This window comes from Triticum urartu, chromosome 1, assembly GCF_003073215.2.
Source record: "Triticum urartu cultivar G1812 chromosome 1, Tu2.1, whole genome shotgun sequence".
Classification (NCBI taxonomy): domain Eukaryota; kingdom Viridiplantae; phylum Streptophyta; class Magnoliopsida; order Poales; family Poaceae; genus Triticum; species Triticum urartu.
This window is the reverse complement of record NC_053022.1, coordinates 347,607,949-347,633,292: the sequence shown is the minus strand read 5'-3', so window position 1 is coordinate 347,633,292 and position 25,344 is coordinate 347,607,949.

The following is a 25,344-nucleotide window of genomic DNA, read 5'->3' as shown; positions in this document are numbered from 1 at the left end:
ACCTCTCTGTTGGTCTAGGTGGGGCTGCGACGTGTTGATCTTCCGCGGCCGGGCATGACCCAGGAAAGTGTGTCCGGCCAAATGGGATCGAGCGTGTTGGGGTATGTGGTGCACCCCTGCAGGGAAGTTAATCTATTCGAATAGCCGTGATCTTCGGTAACAGGACGACTTGGAGTTGTATCTTGACCTTATGACAACTAGAACCGGATACTTAATAAAACACACCCTTCCAAGTGCCAGATACAACCGGTGGTCGCTCTCTCACAGGGCGACGAGGGGAGGATCATCGGTTAGGATTATGCTATGCGATGCTACTTGGAGGTCTTCAGTCTACTCTCTTCTATATGCTGCAAGACGGAGGCTGCCAGAAGCGTAGTCTTTGAAAGGATTAGCTATCCCCCCTCTTATTCTGGCTTTCTGCAGTTCAGTCCACCGATATGGCCCTTTACACATTTACCCATGCATATGTAGTGTAGCTTCTTGCTTGCGAGTACTTTGGATGAGTACTCACGGTTGCTTTCTCCCTCTTTTCCCCCTATCCCTTCTACCTGGTTGTCGCAACCAGATGTTGGAGCCCAGGAGCCAGACGCCACCTTCGACGACGACTCCTACTGCACCGGAGGTGCCTACTACTACGTGATGCCCGCTGACGACGACCAGGAGTAGTTAGGAGGATCCCAGGCAGGAGGCCTGCGCCTCTTTCGATCTGTATCCCAGTTTGTGCTAGCCTTCTTAAGGCAAACTTGTTTAACTTATGTCTGTACTCAGATATTGTTGCTTCCGCTGACTCGTCTATGATCGAGCTCTTGTATTCGAGCCCTCGAGGCCCCTGGCTTGTAATATGATGCTTGTATGACTTTTTTTTATTTGTAGAGTTGTGTTGTGATATCTTCCCGTGAGTCCCTGATCTTGATCGTACACGTTTGCGTGCATGATTAGTGTACGGTCAAATCGGGGGCGTCACAAGTTGGTATCAGAGCCGACTGCCTGTAGGAATCCCCTTTCCAACTCCTTGGCCGAAGTTGAGTCTAGTCATTGCAAAACCTTTACTAACATGGCTGTGTGGCCTATGGGCCCACGTCGCCATTGGGTGGTATTAGGATCTTTTACTCCTCGATCTTTACTCCGGGATTCTGAACTCTCTTCTATTCGGGTTAAACGATTTTTACTAAAATCTAACTTTAGGTTCTCGAAAATGCTTTCTCCCGGAGAGCCCCTTCAGTCCAGATGATCGCCGGCTGCACCAGAAGATTTCAGAGATACTCTCCGATATTCTCTCGAGACCTTGTGCCCGTTGCTTTTGCAATTCCCTTCCACCGAAATATCCGTATGGATAAATACTTACACCTGTCGTGCTTACTTTTATTCCCAGTCAATCTTGTTATTACAAGATACCCCGAGAATATTTTGTGCCTACTGCCTTGCAGTTCTTTGCCACCTGAATACCCCTAAGAATAATTTCTCGCACTTTTCGAGTATCCGCTCATCCCCAGTTGTTCAGGTGTTTCACAAAAGTCTTTGAAATACTATTCAATCCTCCGAAAATCCTTAGCAACTAATGCTCTGCAAATACTTGTATGCTTACATTATGGATGCTCCCATATCACTAGCAATATTCACTAGTATCTTTTGACACCGTCATTTTGATCCTATTGATTCAACATGTGTGCGAATGCACACAATCATCTATCAACTCTTCTAATTTATCTTTCCGGCTCAGACATCCCTTTAAACATGAGTTGGTTCCCGACCAGTCGGATTACCATCGATTGTACCCCTAATTCTATGCAACTTATCCATCCTTAATCAGAGTGTTTGCTTCTGATCCCTTGATTGAGGATCATAAATTTCCTTGCATCGAGCTTTGAATTAGTCAGTTGTTCCTATAATTTGATGCCTTTGCATTCCTTCTTCCTCTGATTGAGAACCGATACTCACGTCAGCCCTGTTATGGACTGTCAGATACTTTTTGGAATTTATCTGACATCGTCCTTCATATTCAATAACCTTGTGAGCCTTCCCTCGGATATATAATGCCTTTGGTAAATTGTATCATGTACTTTCTCAACCTTGCTCTACTTTCGAGCTTGTGATATTTACTCTTGAAACTTGTGGTATATGTTTCTAATAAACCCCGATGGGTTGAACCTATACAACCTTCTCTAAAACCGTGTGAACTCGAAAGTTTTCACGAGTCATACACTTCTAGTATTTTGCCAGATGAAATTTCAACACTACAACTTCTTCGAAAGTGAGAAGTGAATGAAAGGTTATGCATTGGAGAAGTGGAAGTCGACCTTGAGCCTTTGCGTTCATGCCCATGGACCCGATGTGAAACTTATCATCAAAGCTTCTTGTAAATGATATTAATCCCCTTGTTATAAGTTCGTCCTGTATCTATGTTTGGTCCTTTGCGATCAGGGTTCCGACCATATATTCTCATTAATACCATTTATCCGACAAGTTGAGTACTTGTCTTGTGCAGATCATTGCACCTGTCCAACCTCTATTATGATTTACCTTCGAGTATTACCCCTGGTATCTCGAGGATATCATGCCATTGCACTACATCTTATGAACTTTTGATGGAGTACTACCTTACCCTGTCTTTGTCACTTCATGGGTTCTGGGTTGTTTGTCAACCGAGAACACCGATAAGTGAATCGATTCCGCACTCTGATTCAATAACTCTAAGTAATTTTCATTGCTTACGAGTTTAATAATCCGATCAAGTCAACCCTAGCCTGATCGGCTATATCATTATCGTGCTAAATTTTAACTGTGCCACCCGGTCCTTATTATCGGAGCACAGCTTTTGACTATGAGCTAAGCTTACGTCGATTTCCTTAACTTATCGTTTCACCTCGAACCACACACTTTGGTTCCGAGTTTGTGTCGTATATGTGGTTCCAATAATCTTTCGTTGCATTAGTCCTTTTGCTTGATGCAGTCGTTGTTCGATTGCCTCTCCGTGGAGCCGCTCGACAAAAAAATAAAAATAAAAAAAATTTCGTGATCATCATCAACATTTTTGACTCCTTCTAGGATATCGATCGAATTCATGATGATAAGTGCCATCCTCGTTCCTTGGTAACTTGATTTACCATCGACTACATCCTTACCTTCCTTTTAACACAAACTTCTTCCGGTTATGGATCCAACTTGCTATCCAGCTTGTATTATGTTCTACCTTGAAGTATTACCATCTTTCATGTCAAAAATGTCATTAGGATTACTTCACCTCTTAAGAATTCTTGGTATGGTGATACTTCTCACCATCACCATTCTGTCTTGGTCCCCGTGTTGTTCCTAACCGGAATACCGACAAATGGAATAGTAATTTTAAAACTTCTAGCAACCTTATTGCTTTGAAGTTAATGGTCGACATCTCATTCTTAGGCCATTTGTTATCGAATCACCTTCTAACATTGATTATGCTACCTAAGACCGTAGTTCGGGTGCACCTTCTACCAATGTTTAATTGTGTATGTTTTCCTCGAGCATACCTCACTATATCATTTGATCTGACAAATGTTATCTCTTTGTTCGCATAATTGTGGAAATCCATCTTTTGGTAATCCCAATGATTTGTCGCTGAGTTCATCAGCCACCTCCTCATCCTCTCCCTGGTTTACTGATGAACTCTTGTTTCGAAACTCACTTCCATAGTTCATTTCCCGAGAATCTTACGAGGTCTTCTCGTCAATTCTTGTCGTACCTTGTTATCTCAGGCATCCTGAGTCTGAGGTATCCTGACTCCAATCAGATCTGAAACTCGGTCAGATATGATGGTTGGAATATTTTCCAAGAGTCATAACATTGGTCCTTATATGACCCGGTAAGATGATGTCATGCCTAGCACACCTGGCCGGAGGACCTATTGTTATAGTTTCCTTTTCAGCAAGGTTATCCACTCTTCCATGAGGAAATTGTAAGACTTATTCTACAAGTTATTCCTAATAGACCCTTTGTGTTTCCAAAGTCTGATATTCACCTGTTGACCATGTCCATGCTATCTTGAAGCATGTCTGTGGTACTCCGATTTTGAACAGGAACAATTGAAGCCCAATGTTAAATGTTTCCTGCTCAATTATCCAAACACCGCTGTAGGGATAATGTCATGAAAATTCTCTCCCGTACCTAAAGAGTTTTCTACATTATATCATGTCATGGATATCATGATCTGCTTGTCCTTGGGTAGGATATACCCTTGAAATATGTATTTAAACACATTTTCCTTTCCATTGTTCAGTTTAAACTAATGATCACATTTTCCTCTCCATTAGTTTGTTTGACCTTTCTTGCGATCTATATAATCTAAGCAGTAATAATTCATTGCTTATGTAAACACCTCGGTGTACCATTCTGTCAGCAAGACCCTGTTACTATTGTTGAAAACTTTCTGGTAACCGCCGATGGATGAGAACTCTACCTATTGGTCCGCCTCGTTCAACGAGCAGGAAAATGGTTCTCTTCGTCCCTCGCCCTTGGTACCGATGTTGTTGCCGACATAACTGATAGGCTATCCTCTGACATACCTTGCTTACATGATCGTGCAAGACGTCACCGCCCTTCCTAGTTTTAACCCACATGGTGGGCCCATAACCCACAGTTTCCAGGATCGAAACTTGACTCTCCTATACACCCTGTTGTCGAAGTTAATCCTCGCGCTTGGCTTCGTATTTAATTCACGGGCCACCTTCCTAGTGCTCTATTCTGGTATCAGACGCAATACTTACTCTCGCTGCTCTGAAACCCTTTCTCACTCTGGTTCAGACTTCGAGCAACTATCTATCCACTTGGAACCTCTTATTGTACCTTCGTACCTTACTCTTGATGTATTCGATATGTTCAGCTCGAGAGATAATCTTACGCTCATTCAAGGGTTAACCCCCAGATTGTTTCCCTCATAAGCATTCTGTCGTAGCCGAGCTTCCCCTTACCTATTCGTAAGTACGTTGGAGTTCCCGAGAAAAGGACGACATCACCATGATGACCTGAAGCAGAGAAATGAAGACGTCAATGTAATGGATCGACCTCTTCAAGAAGAGCAACCAAGACTGAGAAGATTCGTTAGCATTTCGTAACTAGACCTTTCCCCCTTAGCCCCCCTCTTAAATCTCGGGACAAGATTTCTTGTAGTGGAGGAGAATTGTGACGCCCGGATAATTAAGCTACAGTAACCCTCTGCTAATGATGCCACGTCACCTCGTTTATAGTTGCTAATCTCGAGTTAGTACGAAACCGATTCAACTTCGAATTCAAAATAAAGTCAAACGGTAAAGGTTTTCAAATATTAAAACTATAATGTTGGGGTATTGCCAAATAATGCATAGGTAATTATTGTGGAGAAACCAAAATTTTATAAAAGTTTAAATGCACTTAAATGATTAAAACAGTAGGTAAAACTATTGAATAAATGTCTTTGAATGTTATAAAATACTAAACTATTTTGATCAGGGGTAAAACTTTCTGTGAAAGTAGTTGGAATTGTAACTCTATTTTAGATATGGGTTTTACTTTTTGTAAAACTATAAATTATTAGGTAAATAAAGAAAGCAGAAAAGAAAAAGTAAAAATAAAACAAAACAAAAAAAAGAAAAAAAAAAAGCACCCGAACCGCCCCTGCCTTATCCCCATGAGGGGAAACCCTAAACCGTAACCCTCCACTCCCCATTCCCCTCGCCCCCACTCGCTCCCCCCGATCTGGATCGGGGGAAACGGCTCCCCGACACCGCCGCCTCTTCCCTACGCCCCGTCGTCGGCAGGCGCCGCCCGTCTCCGCCGGCGCCTCCTCGTCGCCTTCCCACACCGCCTCCTCAACCCTCCTCCCCGACCGACCTCCTAGCGCCTCTGCTTCCTCCTGGCGCCGCCCCGCCATCGCCGCCTCGACCCCGACTCCGTCGCCCGAAGCCGTCCCGGACGCCGCCGGACTTCCCCGTCTACGCGCGTCGTCCCCGTCCACCTCCTCGTTCCCCCGCTGCCCGAACCCCTGCAGCTCCCCTGTGAGGATCCACCCCCTACCCTCCTTCCCCTCCTCCCGTGCGCCGCGGCCTCGTCCGCGCGACCGACGCCATGCCTGCCCACTCCGGCCGCTCGTCACACTCGCACGCCCGCGTCGTAGCTCGCGCCGCCCGCCCTCAGTGGCCTCACCCGTCGCACGCTCCACGCCACTAGGCTCCCCCGCCACGGCCCCTGCTCGCCGCTTCACCGCGGGCAGCGCACCGCCCCGGCCACGGCCTCGCCCCGGGCACCGCTCGCGCCGACGGCGCCCCTCACCTGTGCCTCGCCGTTCCTCACCGTGGTCTGCGCCCTTCCGCGTGCACCGGCCCGTGCCGCCACCGCAGCCACTGCTCGCCGCCTGGCGCCCGCGCAGCTCCGGCCCTTTCTGTCTCTGGCCGCAACCACCTCCATCGCCCTCTCGCGCGACCCCCGCCGACCTCTGCGGCAGTTCGCCACTCGGCCGACCTCGCCGGTGCCGTTCCTGGCCGGCCTCTCTGCGGCCCTGGTGGTCGCCCGACGCCGGCGCCCATCAGTGCCCGCTCGACCCTCATACGGGTCGGGCGCCGGCAACGCTCCAGCACCCGTAACCGCCCTGATAGGCCACTGTGCCACTGGACAACGGGGCCCACCCCCCTGTGAATGAAAAAAAAGGAAATTAATAATAAGTAAATAAAAATGTTAATTGATTAATTAATTAACTTAATTAATCCCATTTAATTAAGCTAATTAAACATTAGGAACCTAATTAACTAATTAAACTGATTAATAGGTTAATTAGGTTACTGTACCTATGACATGCGGGACCCACACGTCAGCGACCCAGTCAACACCTCTGTTGACTGCTGATGTCATGCTGACGTCATGATGACGTCAGCAAACACTGTTTTGGATAATGTTGACTTAAAATATTTAAATTAATCTTAAAAATGATTTAAATATTTTAAAAATTAATATAAAATAAACCGTAGCTCGGATGGAAAAACTTTGTACATGAAAGTTGCTCAGAACGACGAGACGAATTCGGATACGCAGCCCGTTCGTCCGCCACGCATCCCTAGCATAGCGAACATGCAATTTTCCCCCTCCGGTTCATCTGTCCGAAAACGAGAGACACCGGGAATACTTTCCCGGATGTTTCCCCCCTTCGCCGGTATCACATAACACCGCGTTAGGGCATACCTAGCACCGCGTATGGCCGCGTCTTGCTTTGTGTTACATTTGATTGCTCTGTTATTTATTGTGTTCCCCCTCCGTTACTTCTTTCCGGTAGACCCTGAGGCCGATGCCGGTACCCCCTGTGATCGACTACGGAGTTGACGATCCCTCTCTCTCGCCAGAGCAACCAGGCAAGCCCCCCCTCTTTGATCACCAGATATCGCCTACTCTTCTCTATACTGCTTGCATTAGAGTAGTGTAGCATGTTACTGCTTCCCGTTAATCCTATACTGATGCATAGCCTGTCCTTGCTACTACTGTTGTTACCTTTACCTGCAATCCTAATGCTTAGTATAGGATGCTAGTTTATCATCAGTGGCCCTACATCCTTGTCCGTCTGCCATGCTATACTATCGGGCCGTGATCACTCGGGAGTTGATCACGGGTATATACTATATACCTTATACATGATACATGTGGTGACTAAAGACGGGTCGGCTTGAGGAGCACCCGCGAGTGGAGTTTTGAGGCGGAGCGGCAGGGCAGGTTCCGACCACCTAGGAGAGAGATGGGCCTGGCCCTGGTCGGCGTTCGCGGATACTTAACACGCTTAACGAGATCTGGGTATTTGATCTGAGTCTGGCCATTTGGTCTATACGCACTAACCATCTACGCGGGAGTAGTTATGGGTATCCCGGCGTCGTGGTATCAGCCGAAGCCTTCGTGACGTCAGTGACTGAGTGGCGCGCGCCGGATTGGAACGTAAGCCTGCTCTTGTATTAAGGGGGCTAGTTCTGCTTCCGGCCGCGTACGCAACGTGCAGGTGTGCTAAGGGCGATGGGCCCAGACCCCTGTGCGCTTAGGTTTAGACCGGCGTGCTGACCTCTCTGTTGGTCTAGGTGGGGCTGCGACGTGTTGATCTTCCGCGGCCGGGCATGACCCAGGAAAGTGTGTCCGGCCAAATGGGATCGAGCGTGTTGGGGTATGTGGTGCACCCCTGCAGGGAAGTTAATCTATTCGAATAGCCGTGATCTTCGGTAACAGGACGACTTGGATTTGTATCTTGACCTTATGACAACTAGAACCGGATACTTAATAAAACACACCCTTCCAAGTGCCAGATACAACCGGTGGTCGCTCTCTCACAGGGCGACGAGGGGAGGATCATCGGTTAGGATTATGCTATGCGATGCTACTTGGAGGTCTTCAGTCTACTCTCTTCTATATGCTGCAAGACGGAGGCTGCCAGAAGCGTAGTCTTTGAAAGGATTAGCTATCCCCCCTCTTATTCTGGCTTTCTGCAGTTCAGTCCACCGATATGGCCCTTTACACATTTACCCATGCATATGTAGTGTAGCTTCTTGCTTGCGAGTACTTTGGATGAGTACTCACAGTTGCTTTCTCCCTCTTTTCCCCCTATCCCTTCTACCTGGTTGTCGCAACCAGATGTTGGAGCCCAGGAGCCAGACGCCACCTTCGACGACGACTCCTACTGCACCGGAGGTGCCTACTACTACGTGATGCCCGCTGACGACGACCAGGAGTAGTTAGGAGGATCCCAGGCAGGAGGCCTGCGCCCTCTTTCGATCTGTATCCCAGTTTGTGCTAGCCTTCTTAAGGCAAACTTGTTTAACTTATGTCTGTACTCAGATATTGTTGCTTCCGCTGACTCGTCTATGATCGAGCTCTTGTATTTGAGCCCTCGAGGCCCCTGGCTTGTAATATGATGCTTGTATGACTTATTTTTTTTATTTGTAGAGTTGTGTTGTGATATCTTCCCGTGAGTCCCTGATCTTGATCGTACACGTTTGCGTGCATGATTAGTGTACGGTCAAATCGGGGGCGTCACAATTGCTTGCTGGCATATTTGGATCATCAGAAATGCCAAAGTGTTCAGAAATGAGAGGGCTAGTTTCAATAAATGGAGGTTTGCTTTTAGGCAAGATATTAGCCTCATGCAGCACAGAATCAGATCTGCTTACAAGGATGACCTGCTCAAGTGGATCTCTTACCTCCCCCCTTAAGCTACTTTTGTAAGACTCTCTTTTACCTTGTACTCTGGTTACTCCTTGTAATCAACTTGTTGTATCTGTTATTTAATTCAATAAAGTTTTGATCTGCTGTGGGGGTTTTGCCCCACAGTTCACAGTCAAAAAAAACTCACACTAACAGGTTCTTTCTCACAATCTATCTTAGCATCACCATATTCAAGAAAGGTCTACCAAATATAATGGGACAAAAATCATCTTGTGGGGACCCAAAAACTAGAAAATTAGTAGGGTATTTTATTTTCCCACACAAGACTTCAACATCTCTAACAATCCCAAGTGGTGTAATAGTATCTCAATGCGCAAGTTTAAGAGTAACATCAATATCTTCCATCTTAGCAGGTGCAATACCATTCATAATTTCTTGATATAAAGTAAACAGGATTGCACTCATAGCACCCAAATCACATAAGCCATGATAACAATGATCTCCTATTTTAATAGAGAAAATAAGCATGCCAACAACAGGTCTATGTCTGTCTTTTTCTTCGGGTTTGGCAATTCTAGTAGCTTCATTACAAAAATAAATATCATGCACATCAATATTTTCAGCTAAGAGATCTTTAACCATAGCAACATTGGACGTCCAGCAACATTAGGTTCAATTTTAATTTGTTTAGAGGGTGTAGGTGTTCTTGTATAAATATTGCAAACCACAGCTGAAGCTTTAGCATGTTCTTTTATCTTAACAGGAAAAGGTGGTTTCTCAATGTAAGCAGTAGGAACAACTGGGTTATCTGTGATGGCCTGGCTTATTAGGGATGATAGACTACTCATATCAATAAGGAATTCCTTCTTTTTCGGGAGCCCATTCTGACAGAACTCCAAAGTTAAGCATGCTCAGCTTGGAGTAGTTTTAGGATGGGTGACCGACCGGGAAGTTGCTCCCGGGTGTGGACGAGTGAGGACAAAGTGCGCAAAAAAGACTAGTATTGATCTGTGGGGCCAATCTAGATCCCGCGAGGAGTAACGACCACCGGAGGGTGTGTCCGGGGCGTTACAAGTTGGTATCAGAGCCGACCCTCGCGGTTACATGGATGTTTGTGGACAGGTGTGCGGTCATGTTGTTCATGATGTTTGTGACCCGTCATGGCACATGGCATGGCACATGTACCGGACTGGAAGCACAAACATATGTGCCAAGAGGGAACATTCCTGTGGCCCGACGAGGACGTCGGTTCCTCTGAGTGGGGGTGTATGCGATGGCCTGGCTTATTAGGGATGATAGACTACTCATATCAATAAGGAATTCCTTCTTTTCCGGGAGCCCATTCTGACAGAACTCCAAAGTTAAGCGTGCTCAGCTTGGAGTAGTTTTAGGATGGGTGACCGACCAGGAAGTTGCTCCCGGGTCCGCACGAGTGAGGACAAAGTGCGCAGAAAAGACTAGTATTGATCTGTGGGGCTAGTCTAGATCCCGCCAGGAGTAACGACCACCGGAGGGTGTGTCCGGGGCATTACATTATCACTATAAGTAACGGTTTATTCTTCAGCTTTAATAGTTCTACTATTTTTACTTCAATGGGAGGATGATATTTAAACCACTTCTCCTTAGGGAGATCAACATGAGTAGCAATAGATTCACAAAAAGAAGATACTATCTCATAGTCAAGTCCATCTTTAGTGCTAAATTCACGAAAAGTGTCGGTATCCATAAAATTGTTTCTCTAGCTCCTGTTAACACTGCTTACATAACTTTGATACCCAAGAATGACAATCCTGAAACTCCTGATGATTATAGGCCCATCTCCCTTGTAAGTATGCCTATCAAAACTCTTACTGAACTCCTTGCTAATAGAGTACAACAGATTATTATATCCAGAATTAGCAAGAATCAATATGGGTTTATTAAGACAAGGAATATTCAGGATTGCCTTGCATGGAGTTTTGAATACATTCATATGTGCCACAAGTCCAAGAAAGAAATCATTATTTTTTAAGATTGACTTTGTTAAGGCTTTTGATAAAGTGAACCACAAGGCTATCTTATTCATGATGAAGCATCTGGGATTTAGCAACAAATTGATTAGATGGGTTTCATCTATCCTATCTACTGCTTCTACATCTGTCATCCTTAATAGTGTTCCAAGAAAATGCATACAATGTAAGTGTGGTGTCAGGCAAGGTGATCTGTTTTCACCTCTTCTATATTTTATGGTTGGAGAATTGTTGCAAATCATGGTTAATGATGCTTGGAGAAATGGAACATTATCTCTACCAATTGAGACAAATTTTACTGAATGCTACCCCATCATACAATATGCTGATGACACTCTGGTTATCCTGCCTGCTGATGAGGTACAAATTAGAAATTTCATTGAGATACTTGACAAATTCTCAAAATTCACTAGGCTTGTTGTAAACTATAGTAAATCTTCCATGGTTCCAATCAATATGACTGATGATAAAGCTCAGGAGCTGGCAAATACATTCAACTATAAAAAAGAAGCCATGCCTTTCACATATCTTGGTCTACCAATGGGATCTACAAGACCTAAAGTAGCAGACTTGATGCCCATGGTATCAAGACTTGACCATAGACTTTCTGGCATTGCCTCCTTAATGTCATATTCTGGGAGACTTGTTCATCTCAAGTCCATAGTTGCTGCTCTGCCAATTTTCGCTATGTGTTGTATCAGAGTACCTTTCTCCATATTGGACCACTTTGAAAAGTCTGGCAGGAATTTTCTTTGGTATGGTAAGGATATCAACAAAAAAGGAAATTGTCTTGTCAAATGGGATAATGTTTGCTTGCCAAAAAAGGCAGGGGGCCTGGGTGTGTTAGATCTGAGAACACAAAACAAAACTCTGTTTATTAAATTTCTATATAAATTCTTCAATAAGCATGATATTCCCTGGGTTAACCTTATTTGGAACAATTACTATGACAATGATGAGGTACCTAGTTTCCCTACAATGGTGGGATATTTTTGGTGGAGAGATTGTTGCTCTAATCTGCAAGACTTCAAAAATATGACTATATGCTATGTTGGGACTGGTGATACAATAAAGCTATGGTCAGATAAATGTGTTCTCATACAATATCGCAGTCAATGCCTCAACTATTTTCCTATGCAAAGAAGGCTGACACAACTCTTGCATCTGTCAGCAACATGGAGGATAGTGACTTTTATGAATTGTTCCACTTGCCTATGTCCTCTATTGCTGTACAACAGAGTATCAATCTTAGAGAGCTGATCAACAATAGAGGGAACCGACAGCTATCAGATTCTTGGAAGTTCTATTGGGGTGACACAAAGTACTCTAATAAGAAAATATATTTTGAACTAATGGGATATCCTGTAGATGCTCCTAAACCCTATCAATGGATATGGAAATCATGCTCATTACCCAAGCATAAATTCTTCTTCTGGCTTCTGTTACAAGACATACTAAACACTAGAGACCTACTCAATAGGAAGAATTTCTACATTGAGACTAGTAGGTGTGAATTATGTGATGATGAACCTAATGAACATCTAATGCATCTTTTTTTAGTTGTGATTTCAGCCAAATCTTGTGGATGAACATTGGCTACCAATGGAACACTGATCACAACCTTATGGAAATGCTCTTCGAGGGAAGGAAGCAAGATTCCCATGGTTGCTATAAAGAATGTTTGATTGCTGGATGCTGGAGTCTCTAGAAGCACATAAATAGCATTATTTTTGATCACAAGGTCAAGAATATGGCTTATTGCATTGCCACTTTCAAGGAGCATTTCAGCATGATTATAAAGAAGGCAAAACCTGGATTGAAGGAGGGCATGCAAAGCTGGCTAGATCATTTGTAGACATCCTATTTTATTATACTATATCCATCATGTAAATCCATATGTAACTTGTGCCCCTCTTATAAATGAAAATGAGAATCACAGTGGGGGTCTTCCCCACTGTTTTTGTCAAAAAAAATCAAACTCAAGGTTTATACCTGAATCCTTACTTTCGTCAAGCTCCCAATCTTCGGAGTTGCATTTAATTTCATGATTAGGGCATGAATATAACATTGACTTAAGCCTCCCCAAGCTTGAGCGATACTTTCACCTTCACGAGGCAAAAAATTTATATATATATATATATATAAATTCCGATCACGATGAACCACATGCATAGGATAAAACTTCTGATGAAATTCCAATTTCAATCGGTTGTAATTCCAATACCCAATATCGTCACGTAGCCTATACCATGTCAATGACTTTCCCTTAAAATATAAAGGGAAGAACTTCTTATTGACTTCAACTCCGGGTAAACCTGCAAGCTTAAATAATCCACAAATTTCATCCACATATATCAAGTGCATATCGGGATGTTTAGTTCCATCTCCTACATAAGGATTAGCTATCAGTTTCTCTATCATACCCGAAGGGATTTCATAATAAATATTTTTAGTAGGTGCAGTAGGTTGAGGAGAAACTCTTTGTTCTTTCGGTCAAGGTGAAGATACCCCGAACATGCCCCTCAAAGGATTATTTCCATAGTGACAAGTGACAATAAATTTTAGCACGTAATATAAATGTTTCCTTACCAAATTCCACTCACCAAAGGCGCTTCTCTCCCCGACAACGACGCCAAAAAAGAGTATTGATGACCCACAAGTATAGGGGATCAATCATAGTCCTTTCGATAAGTAAGAGTGTCAAAACCAACAAGGAGCAGAAGGAAATGACAAGCGGTTTTCAGCAAGGTATTTTTATGCAAGCACTAAAATTGTTGGTAACAGATAGTTTGGTGATAAGATAATTCGTAACGGGTAACAAGTGACAAGTATAAAAAGGTGCAACAAGGTGTCCCAATCCTTTTTGTAGCAAATGATAAGCCTAGACGAACTCTTGTATAAAGCAAAGTGCTCCCGTGGACACATGGGAATTATCATCAAGTTAGTTTTCATCATGCTGATATGATTCGCGTTTGCTACTTTGATAATTTGATATGTGGGTGGAGCAATGCTTGGGTGTTGTCCTTACTTGGACAAGCCTCCCACTTATGATTAACCCCTCTCTCAAGCATCCGGAACTATGAAAGAAGAATTAAGATAAATCTAACCATAGCATGAAACATGTGGATCCAAATCAGCCCCTTACGAAGAAACACATAAATTAGGGTTTAAGCTTCTGTCACTCTAGCAACCCATCATCTACTTATCACATCCCAATGCCTTCCCCTAGGCCCAAATCATGGAAGTGTCATGTAGTCGACATTCACATAACACCACTAGAGGGAAGACAACATACATCTCATCAAAATATCAAAAAATACCAAATTCACATGATTACTTATAACAAGACTTCTCTCATGTCCTCCGGAACAAAAGTAACTACTCACAAAGCATGCTTACGTTCAAGATCAGTGGGGTAATAAATATCATTAAGGATCTGAATATATGATCTTCCACCAAATAAACCAACTAGCATCAACTATAAAGAGTAATCAACACTACTAGCAACCCACAGGTACCAATCCGAGGTTCTCAGGCAAAGACTGAATACAAGAGATGAACAAGGGTTTGAGAGGAGATGGTGCTGATGAATATGTTGATGAAGCTTGACCCTCCCACGATGAGAGGATCATTGGTGATGACGATGGCTTTGATTCCCCCTCCGTGAGGGAAATTTCCCTGGCAGAATCGCTCTGCCGGAGCCCTAGATTGCTTCTGCCCAGGTTCCGCCTCGAGACGGCGGCGCTTTGTCCAGAAAGCTTCCTTATTATTTTTTCTAGGTTAAAACCTTTCATATAGCAGAAGATGGACACCGGGGGCTGGCCAGGGGGCCCACAAGCTCAGGGGGCGCGCCCTGGGGGTAGGGCGCCCCCAGGCTTGTGGCCACCTGGTGGGTCCCCTTCTGTTATTTCTTCGTGCAATATTTTTTATGTATTTTGAAACAATTCTCCATAAAGTTTTAGGACATTTGGAGTTGTGCAGAATAGGTATCTCAGATTTTCTCCTTTCCGGTCCAGAATTCCAGCTACCAGCATTCTCCCTCTTCATGTAAATCTTGTAAAATAAGAGAGAAAAGGCATAAGTATTGTACCAAAATGTGAAATAACAGTCCATAATGCAATAAATATCAACATAAAAACATCATGCGAAATAGACGTATCACTATGATACTCTGGTACAACCATTTTGCATCATGTTTTCCTACTGTTATTTATAATGTTTTTATCATTATAATACTCTGTGATGCAATTCTAATACATTTTCTCTCTTAATTTGCAAGATTTACATGAAGAGGGAGATTGCCGGCAGCTGGAATTCTGGACCTGAAAAAGCTATATCAAAGATACCTATTCTGCACAACTCCAAATGAGGACCAATCTTCATCAACATCATCACCATCACCATGTCATTTCAAACCCTAGTTCATCTCTTCTATTCAATCTTTGTCTCAAAACCTCAGTTTGGTACTTGTGGGTTGCTAGTAGTGTTGATTACATCTTGTAGTTGATGCTAGTTGGTTTATTTGTTGGAAGATTATATGTTCATATCCTTGATGATATTCAATACCCCTCTGATCTTGAACATGAATATGATTAGTGAGTATTTACTTTTTTTTTCTTGAGGACATGGGAGAAGTCTTGTCATAAGTAATCATGTGAATTTGCTATTCGTCCGATATTTTGATGATATGTATGTTGTTGCTTCCTTTAGTGATGTCTTATGAACGTTGACTACATGACACTTAACCATACTTTGGCCTAAGGGAAGGCATTGTGGAGTAATAAGTAGATGATGGGCTGCTAGAGTGACATAAGCTTAAACCCTAGTTTAAGGAGCTGATTTGGATCCATATGTTTCATGCTATGGTTAGATTTATCTTGATTCCTCTTTCGTAGTTGTGGATGCTTGCAAGAGGAGGTAATCATAAGTGGGAGGCTTGTTCAAGTAAGAATAGCATCCAAGCACCAGTCCACCCACATATCAAACTATCAAAATAGTGAACGCGAATCAAACAAACATGTTGAAAGTGTTGATGAATTCCCATGTGTCCTCGAGAATGCTTTGCAGAATGTTCTGGCCTATCCTTTGTTATAAAAAGGATTGGGCTACCTTGCTGCACATTTGTTACAATTGCTACTTGTTGCTCGTTACAAATCACCTTGCTATCAAACTATCTGTTACCGATAATTCAGTGCTTGCGAGAATACCTTGCTGAAAACCGCTTGTCATTTCCTTCTGCTCCTCGTTGGGTTCGACACTCTTATCGAAAGGACTACGATTCATCCCCTATACTTGTGGGTCATCAAGACTCTTTTCTAGCATTGTTGCCGAGGAGTGAAGCACCTTTGGTGAGTGGAATTTGGTAAGGAAACATTTATATTACGTGCTGAAATTTACTGTCACTTGTCACTATGGAAAGTAATACTTTGAGGGGTTTGTTCGGGGGTATCTTCACCTCGACCAGAAGCACCAAGAGTTTCCCCGCAACCCACTGAATCTACTGAAAATATTTATTATGAGATCCGTTCAGGTATGTTAGATAAACTACTAGCTAATCCTTATGCAGGAGATGCAACAGTACATCCTGATATGCATTTAATCTATGTGGATGAAATTTGTGGATTGTTTAAGCTTGTAGGTTTATCCGAGGATGGAGTTAAGAAGAAGGTATTACTTTTTTGTTTGGAGGGAAAGGCACTGACATGGTATAAGCTATGTGATGATATTGGAACATGGGACTGGAACCGATTGAAATTGGAATTTCATCAGAAGTTTTATCCAATGCATCTAGTTCATCGTGATTGGAATTATATATATATATATATATATATATATATAGTGATCCTATTCATCACCCAGGGTGCAGAATAAGTTATTCTTCACCCGAGATAATCCTACGATTACTTCATAATTAAATTAAATTTGGAATTCAAATAGTTACATTCTTATTGATTCACTACGTAAAATTTGACATAAGAAAATAAAAATATAGGTCATAAGACAAGAAAATTTACAGTTTATGTATATTTTACACTATGTTTTTACGTTTGTAATTTTACATAACATAAAATATTTTTTACGAGGATTATAGATTTTCTTACGGTCTCTTTTTACGTCAGAAATAAGACAAAACTTACGGAACGTAAAATTATGGTGCATTGATGGTAAAATAGAGGGGGTGAAGAATAACTATTCCTGGCCTCATGAAGGATAAATTATCGCTCAAGCTTGGGGGAGGCTTAAGTACATGATGTACACATGTCCCAATCATGAGCTCTGAACAAAAATTATTATACAATTTTTTTATACTCATCTTTCTCATAATGATCAATCCATACTCGATTCTTCTTCTACTAGTTCCTTTATGAAGAAAACTATTTCAAATGTGGTCTTCTGGAAAGAATTAAATGCAACTCTGAAGATTGGGAGATCGACAAAGGTAAAGAGTCATGTATAAAACTTAAGTTTGATTGTGTTAAATCTTTTATGGAAACTGATGCTTTTCGTAAGTTTAGTGCTAAATATTGACTTGACTCTGAGATAGTAGCTTCCTTTTGTGAATCATTTGCTACTCATGTTGATCTCCCTAAGGAGAAGTGGTTTAAATATCATCCCCCTATTGAATAAAAGATTGAGGAACCTGTTATAGTTAAAGATGAAACTATCATTTACAATGTTGATCTAGTTGTGCCTACTACTTATACTGAGACACCTCCTTTTCGTATTAGGACTGAGGAACATGCTAAAGTCTCAACTGTGGTTAATAAAAGTAATATTAGAACACCTAGACCCTCTAAAAAAGTTAAAGTTGAACCTAATATTGCTATGTTTAAAGATCTCTTGCTCGATAATATTGATGGGCATGTTATTTACTTGTGTGATGAAGCAACTTGGATTGCTAAGCATGATACTAAAGATAAGAATAAACCTGTTATTGGCATGCTTGTTGTTTCTGTTAATATAGGAGATCATTATTACAATGGTTTGTGTGATTTTGGTGCTAGTGTGAGTACTATTCATTTTTACTTTATATCAAGAGATTATGAATGATATTGTACCTGCTGAGATAGAGGAAATTGATGTCACTATTAAGCTCGCAAATAGAGATACTATTTCACCGCTTGTGATTGTTAGAGATGTTTAAGTCTTATATGGTAAGATCAAATACCCTACTGATTTTCTAGTTCTTGGTTCTCCCCAAGATTATTGTTGTCCCATTATATTTGGTAGACCTTTCCTGAATATCGTTAATGCTAAGATTGATTGCACTAAGGAAACACTCGGTGTTAATTTTGGTGATGTATCTCATGAGTTTAATTTCTCTAAATTCCATAGATAACCTCATGATAAATAATTTCCTAGTAAGGATGGAATTATTGGTCTTGCTTCTATTGTCATACCTCCTACGGATCCATTAGAACAATAGTTGCTAGACCATGAAAATGATAAACATATGAATGAAGGAAATGAAATAGATCAGATATTCTTTAATCAAGCACCTATACTTAAACATAATTTGCCTATTGAGACTCTTGGAGGTCCTCCTTCACCTAAGGGTGATCTGGTGTTTGAACTTAAGAAATTACCTGATACATTGAAATATGCTTATCTTAATGAAAAGAACATATATTCTGTTATTATCAATGTTGACCTTTTAGTGCATGAAGAACAGAGATTACCTAAAACTCTGAGGAAGTACCGTGCTGCTATTGGATATACTCTTGGTGATCTTAAGGGCATTAGTCCCACTCTATGTCTGCAAAAGATTAATACAGAGCCTGATGCTAAGCCAGTCATTGATCATCAATGATGATTGAATCCTAAAATGAAGGATGTGCTAAGAACTGAAATATTAAAGCTTCTGGAAGTAGGTATAATTTATCCCATAGATGATAGTAGATGGGTAAGTCATGTTCATTGTGTTCCTAAGAAAGGAGGTATAACGGTTGTTCCTAATGATAAAAATGAACTCATCCCACAAAGAATTGTAACTGGCTATAGGATGGTAATTGATTTCAGGAAATTAAACAAAGCTACTAGGAAATATCATTGCCACGTGCCTTTTATTGATCAAATGTTAGAAAGATTGTTTAAGCATACACACTTCTGTTTCCTTATGGGTATTCCGATTTTTCTCAAATACCTGTGTCAAAAGAAGATCAAGAGAAAACTACTTTTACTTGTCCTTTTGGAACTTATGCTTATAGATGCATGCCTTTTGTTTTATGTAATGCACCTGCTACCATTCAAAGATGTATGACTGCTATATTCTATGATTTTTATGAAAATATTGTTGAGGTATTCATGGATGTTTTTTCTGTTTATGAGACTTCTTTTAATGATTGCTTAAGCAACCTTGATCGAGTTTTGCAGAGATGTGAAGAAACTAATCTTGTCCTGAATCGGGAGAAGTCACTACAAAAAACACTTCCGTGATGATACATCATTGTCACAATAGGTCACTTGTCATGCATGTACATCCATCACGGTTTTATTACAGAATCAAGATAGTCATACATGTGTTGTCGTAGAAGTGTTCCATGACAATACTGAAATTATCATCATGGAAGTGTCCACTTCCAAGACGATAAATGCCGCGTCATGGAAGTGTTTTCATCAAGGGTAACCGGCATGTAGCTTCCACCGTAACGGGTCTTCGTTAAGCTATCGGGTTCCGGTTTGCATCTGATAACCCGTTAACAGCCCAGACCAATGGGGATTCTCCACGTGTAAAATTCTCATTGGCCACAGGAACCACGTGTCAGCTCGCCATTGGGACAGATATGTAACGCCCGAGCCCGATGCGCTGGGTGTCTCCCAGTTATTCGCTGTTGTTGCCATGTCATTTGCTTGCGTGTTGCCTTTTGCCAAGTCATCATGTGCATCCCATTTGCATTCATGTTCATCTCTTGCATCCTGTCACTTTCTCCATTGTCCGTTTCGGAATCTGACACTCTCACATGCACCCGTTGCACCTCTCAGAGCTTGTTTCGTGAGTGGGAGAAAAGCATTCTCAGAATGGGCTGAGATTTGTCGAGTGGCCTTGGTATATCACCGGTAGACCGTCTGTCAAATTTCATTCCATTTCGATGTTGTTTGATGCCCCAACGGTTAACCACGTTAACCGAAACCCCTCCTTCTCTTTGCAGCCCAGCACCCCTCCACAACAGCCCACTAGCCCATCTAAACCCCACCCATGCTCTCCGTCATCAGATCACGATCGTGTGGGCGAAAACCGCACCTCATTTGTATTATCCTAGCTCCCTCTACCTATATAAACACCTCCCCCTCCGAAATTTGCGGTCCAAACCCTAGATCCACTCCTCTCCGTGCCACCGGACGCGTCCGCGCCGCGCCGGACAAGTCCACCACCTCCCGCACCCAATCGGAAGGCGCCACGTCGCCCAACCACCGCTCCCCTCCAATCCCATCATGCCACATCAGCCTCATCGCGCCTCCTCTCTCCACCGCACCCGCCGCCAGCCCGCACGGCCCAGGTCGGGCCTGCCCGGGCCCGAGCGCCCCACGTGCGCCGCTCGCTCCCCACGCCCCGTCCGAGCGTCGTCGCGCCGGATCCCGCTTCTCCGCCGTCAACTCCTCCCGCGCTCGCCGTCGCCGGAGCCCCGCCACCGTCAGCCGCTGTTGCCACGCTCGGGAACAAGCACGAGCGCTCGTGTCCCTGCTTGCTCGCCCCGCCTAGTCCACGGCCCAGCTCCTCGGCCCTGCCCGGCCCAGCGTCGCCGCGACCGGCCTGCCTCACCTTCTGTCCCACGTGCCCAATGTGAGCCCCCTTCTATCCCCCGCCCATGCGCATCTTTGTTATCTAACGCCCATCTGTGTTTTTTTTTCCAGAAATATGGCTAAGATCTCAACATCATGGGTGCATGTTGATCATGTCGTAACTTCATGCATGTTGCTCTGTTTTGCGTGTATGATATGTCAAATTGTTCGTCTCTGAGTGCTCTTCATGTTAGTATCATTTGCATGCATGTTACTGTTTCTTCAATATTTTGCCCGTAGAGTAGGTAGTTGAGGTCATCTCCAATATTGTAGTGCATGCATTTCAACATATTACGAGTGTTTAACCTGTGATGCAGAAGTAACCAGGCGAAGACCTTGATCTTCATGGTGCACTTTGAGCTCCAAAGGAATCGAAACAAGGGGCGGGCTCGCATCTCTAGAAAGCAAAACTTGTAATAATCAGCCACTTTGAAGTCAGAGCAGGAGTCCGTAATCGAGTATCCATCCTACTCGTGCGAAGCATTTGCATTCTTTCCTCAATTATTTCAACCGATGCTTTTATTCGTCGGTTCCCCGTTTCAAGTTGCCTTTGTTTTACCCCCCCCCCCCTCCCACCCTTTTCTTCCCGGAGTATGAGTCTTTATTCTAGCATCAATTTCATTCGTGCAGAGTCTCTTCAGTATTTCTTCAATTGTCTCAACTGGTGAATTCTCGTCAAGTTCATCGTTGTTCGTCTCGTTTTCTTTCCGGTGAATCCAATTCAAGTTTTTTGTTCTTGATCATATTCTTTTCTACTCAAGTGTTCCCCTTGCTCGTTCGCCTATCGCCATTTAATCCTTCTGGAGTGATGAAGACATCTCAGAAGATTCGTGCTTGCATTCAATTATTTCGAGGTTGTCACCTTATTCAAGTCTTTCAGTTGTTCCGGTGCATCATCTCTCTCTTCAACAATCCTTCCCAATGGTGCTTATTTTCAGTGGGCCCTAACCCACAGGTCTTTTCCCAGGATCTTACCTGACTCTTCTAATTTTCCCGGAGTTATTCTCAAATTCTTTTCCAAGTTTGACATAAGAATGAATTTCATCAGTCAGATGTTTTTTCCAAGCTCGATTTCAAATTATTTTCATTGTTGACTCAACCTCTTAGATTTTCATTCTCCCGGAGTATCTCAACAAGTTTGGTGGTGTTCCTCGTCGTCATTCTCAACATTTGAAGACCGAAGAAGAGTTCTCCTCTAAATCTTGTCTGTTCTCTCAGAGATTCGTGGTGCTAGCTTGTTGCTATCCTCCTGTTGTTTCCAATTGTGCGATTCTCTTCTTACCCATCCGGAGTATTTTAGGAGTTGTTTTCCGTTTCGATCATCCGGAGGCCATCATTTAAGAAGATTCACATTTTATTCCTAGATATTTAATGACTGATGGTGGTTCACATTTTATTCATGATGCTTTCCGTAAAATGCTTGCTAAGTATGATGTTAATCATAGAATTGCATCTCCATATCACCCTCAGCCTAGTGGTCAAGTAGAATTGAGCAATTGAGAGCTTAAATTAATTTTGCAAAACACTGTTAATAGATCTAGAAAGAATTGGTCAAAGAAACTTGATGATGCATTATGGGCTTATAGAACTGCATATAAAAATCATATGGATATGTCTCTGTATAAGATGGTTTATGGTAAAGCATGTCACTTACCTCTTGAGCTAGAACATAAGACATATTGGGCCATTAAAGAGCTCATTTATGATTTCAAACTTACCGGTGAGAAGAGGCTTTTTAACATTAGTTCACTTGATGAATGGAGAACACAGGCCTATGAGAATGTCAAACTGTTTAAAGAAAAGGTTAAAAAATGGCATGACAAAAGGATACAAAAACGTGAGTTTAATGTAGGATACAAAAGGATACAAGTTGGGTGAAAACCTAGATTCTTGCCTCTCGCGGTTGGATCCGGCGACGACGACGTTGCTGCGTCATTCCCTTCCTGAAGGCGTTGTTGTTGAAGAACTTTTTTGTCCTTGTGGTGTCAAAAGATGGATGGTGCGGATATGATCGTTGTGGTAGTTTGTCGATCATTGTTCTGATCGCTTTGGCTTTTTTCGCTTAGGCATAGCTTTGGTCTTGTGACTTTGCTATTTCTCAGTGTGTGATTTTTGTGTGTGTGCGTGTGTTGGTGTTGGCTATGTTTATCTTACCTGTGCAGAGACTGGGTGTGTGCTCATCATGCTTTGTATCTACTGGATGCTTCATTTTGAGTTAATAAAATCCACCCTTTGTCGAAAAGATGTCATGGAGAAATTTATTCATCTAGCACGCTGTCAAGCGGGACCCACTCATGCTGAGTAATGGCTTCTGCGCAACCAAATATAAAGCAAGGGTGTCTCTCCAAAAAAACACGGGCCCGTCACTCGGGTCACTAACAGTGAGCCGTGGTCACGTTGGCATGCCACATTAGTGCAGGATACGGATGAAGTGACCGTATTTGCATAAAAAATGTAAATTGAATGACCACCAATTTGTATTTTTAAAGTTCTAGCACCAAACTGAACATGTAAAGCAAGTTCTATAACTCCCGATAATGCTACCTCAACTCAGAATGAGCACAACAAATCATCTCATTTGTCGTAACAATGAGCTACTAGTACTTGTTTTTCTTTGTCTTATTTATTCTCGTCTCAATCATTTGGCGTGATATGATAAAGAAAAGGACCGTGCTAACGTCCAGTCGACCGGACGTTAAGCAACATATCCGCACAATCGTAACCCACCTCCCTCTCGTTACCGTGATTCCACCGATTTTTTTTCTTCTCTCGAAAACCGTATACGCCAATAGTAAATCGCTAGTGGTTTTTCTGGTTTTGGCTACACAATATGAAAAGAAAATTAGAAGTGCTAGAAAGGGGACTTGAACCCAGGTCTATTCACTAGACTTTGAGCCCAATAACCAACTAAACCACCTTCAATTGTTGTATATTGTATATAAACAAGGTTATTTGAACCTTTCTTTTTTTCTATCATATTAGGGATAATAAATTCTTTTGCTTGGTAATTTTGGCATGACCAGCGTGATAACTATGACTTGAGCAACATGATAACTATACTATGATAAGCCTGATAACTATAATATGAGAAGGTTAATGACTACCATGAGAAGCAAGATAACTTTACCATGGGGGAGTGGTAACTTCACACTGGGGTATGTTTTCGACAAAAAAAAGTTACCGGGACATGTTTCAGTAACGTTTTCACATGGGTAAAAAGTTATCAATGTGTTTTATATAAGTTATCGGGTGTCTGGTGCGTAAATTACCTTGCTATTTGCACTGGGTTATCAGGGCATATTTCTAGAACTTTTCGCCCAAGGTGAAAAGTTATCAATGCGTTTATATGTAAGTTATCAGGTTAATTGTACATAAGTTATCATCTTATATGTAAGTCAACACCTTCCTTCCAGATCGAAAAATTATCACATTTTAACTGAGTAAGTTATCAGCTCTGATGTGCGTATATTATGATGTTATTTGCATGAAAGTTATCGAGGTATGTTTTTCAACAACATTTTTCTTGGGTCAAAAAGTTACCGCAAATGTTTGTGCGTGGGTAGTTACCAGCCCCGTTATGTGTGTATTATCGTGCAGGGTATTGTTCAACAAACTTTTCTCTCGGGTAAAGGTTCTCGCGGTGTTTCTACACAAGTTATCAGGTCGGCGATGTGTATATTAGCATGTTATTTATACAAAATTACCGGGATATGTTTTCAACAACTTTTTCCCCTTCGAATCGAAAGTTATCATGATTTTTGTACGTAAGTTATCAGCTTCGTGTGCGTAAATAATCATGTTGTTATACATAAGTTATTGGTGCAATTTTTTCAACAACCCCCCTCCATTTCTGGGTCAAAAGTTATCAAGGCATTTGTACACAGGTTGTCAGCTCCCTTGTGTGTAAACTACCAGGGTTTTCCTTTCAACAATTTCCAGTGATCCCCCCTCCCCCCAACGACATGGTTTGGAAATTAGCTACTCGATGCTAGTAATATTTTTTTAGTTTTTCTTGCATTAAGAAGGATAGTATTCATACAAAATGTACACATAAGCTACTTAGTTGGCTAGAAATTCAGGTTCGAATATTCTGCACCATTCACACAAGTGAGATCTTTTTTGCTTTTCTGGCCGGAGATCAAAAGGTACAAAAGAGAAATCAAACGAAATTTAATCAAAAAATCAAGATAGCCCAGGTGGTTATTGAGTTGTGAATTTAGCTATAGGTGGAAGGTTCGAATCCCGGCTTCTACATTTTTTTTGAGAAATTGAATAGAAAAAAAAGGAAACATATGCGTGGACTGAGAAATTAGTGGTCGGAAAAAAGGAAACGGCTGGGAAAAAAGGAAACTGAGAAATTGAATAGAAAAAGGAAAATATTTAAATCCGCACACTAATTAGTTGCCAAAAAAAAGGAAAC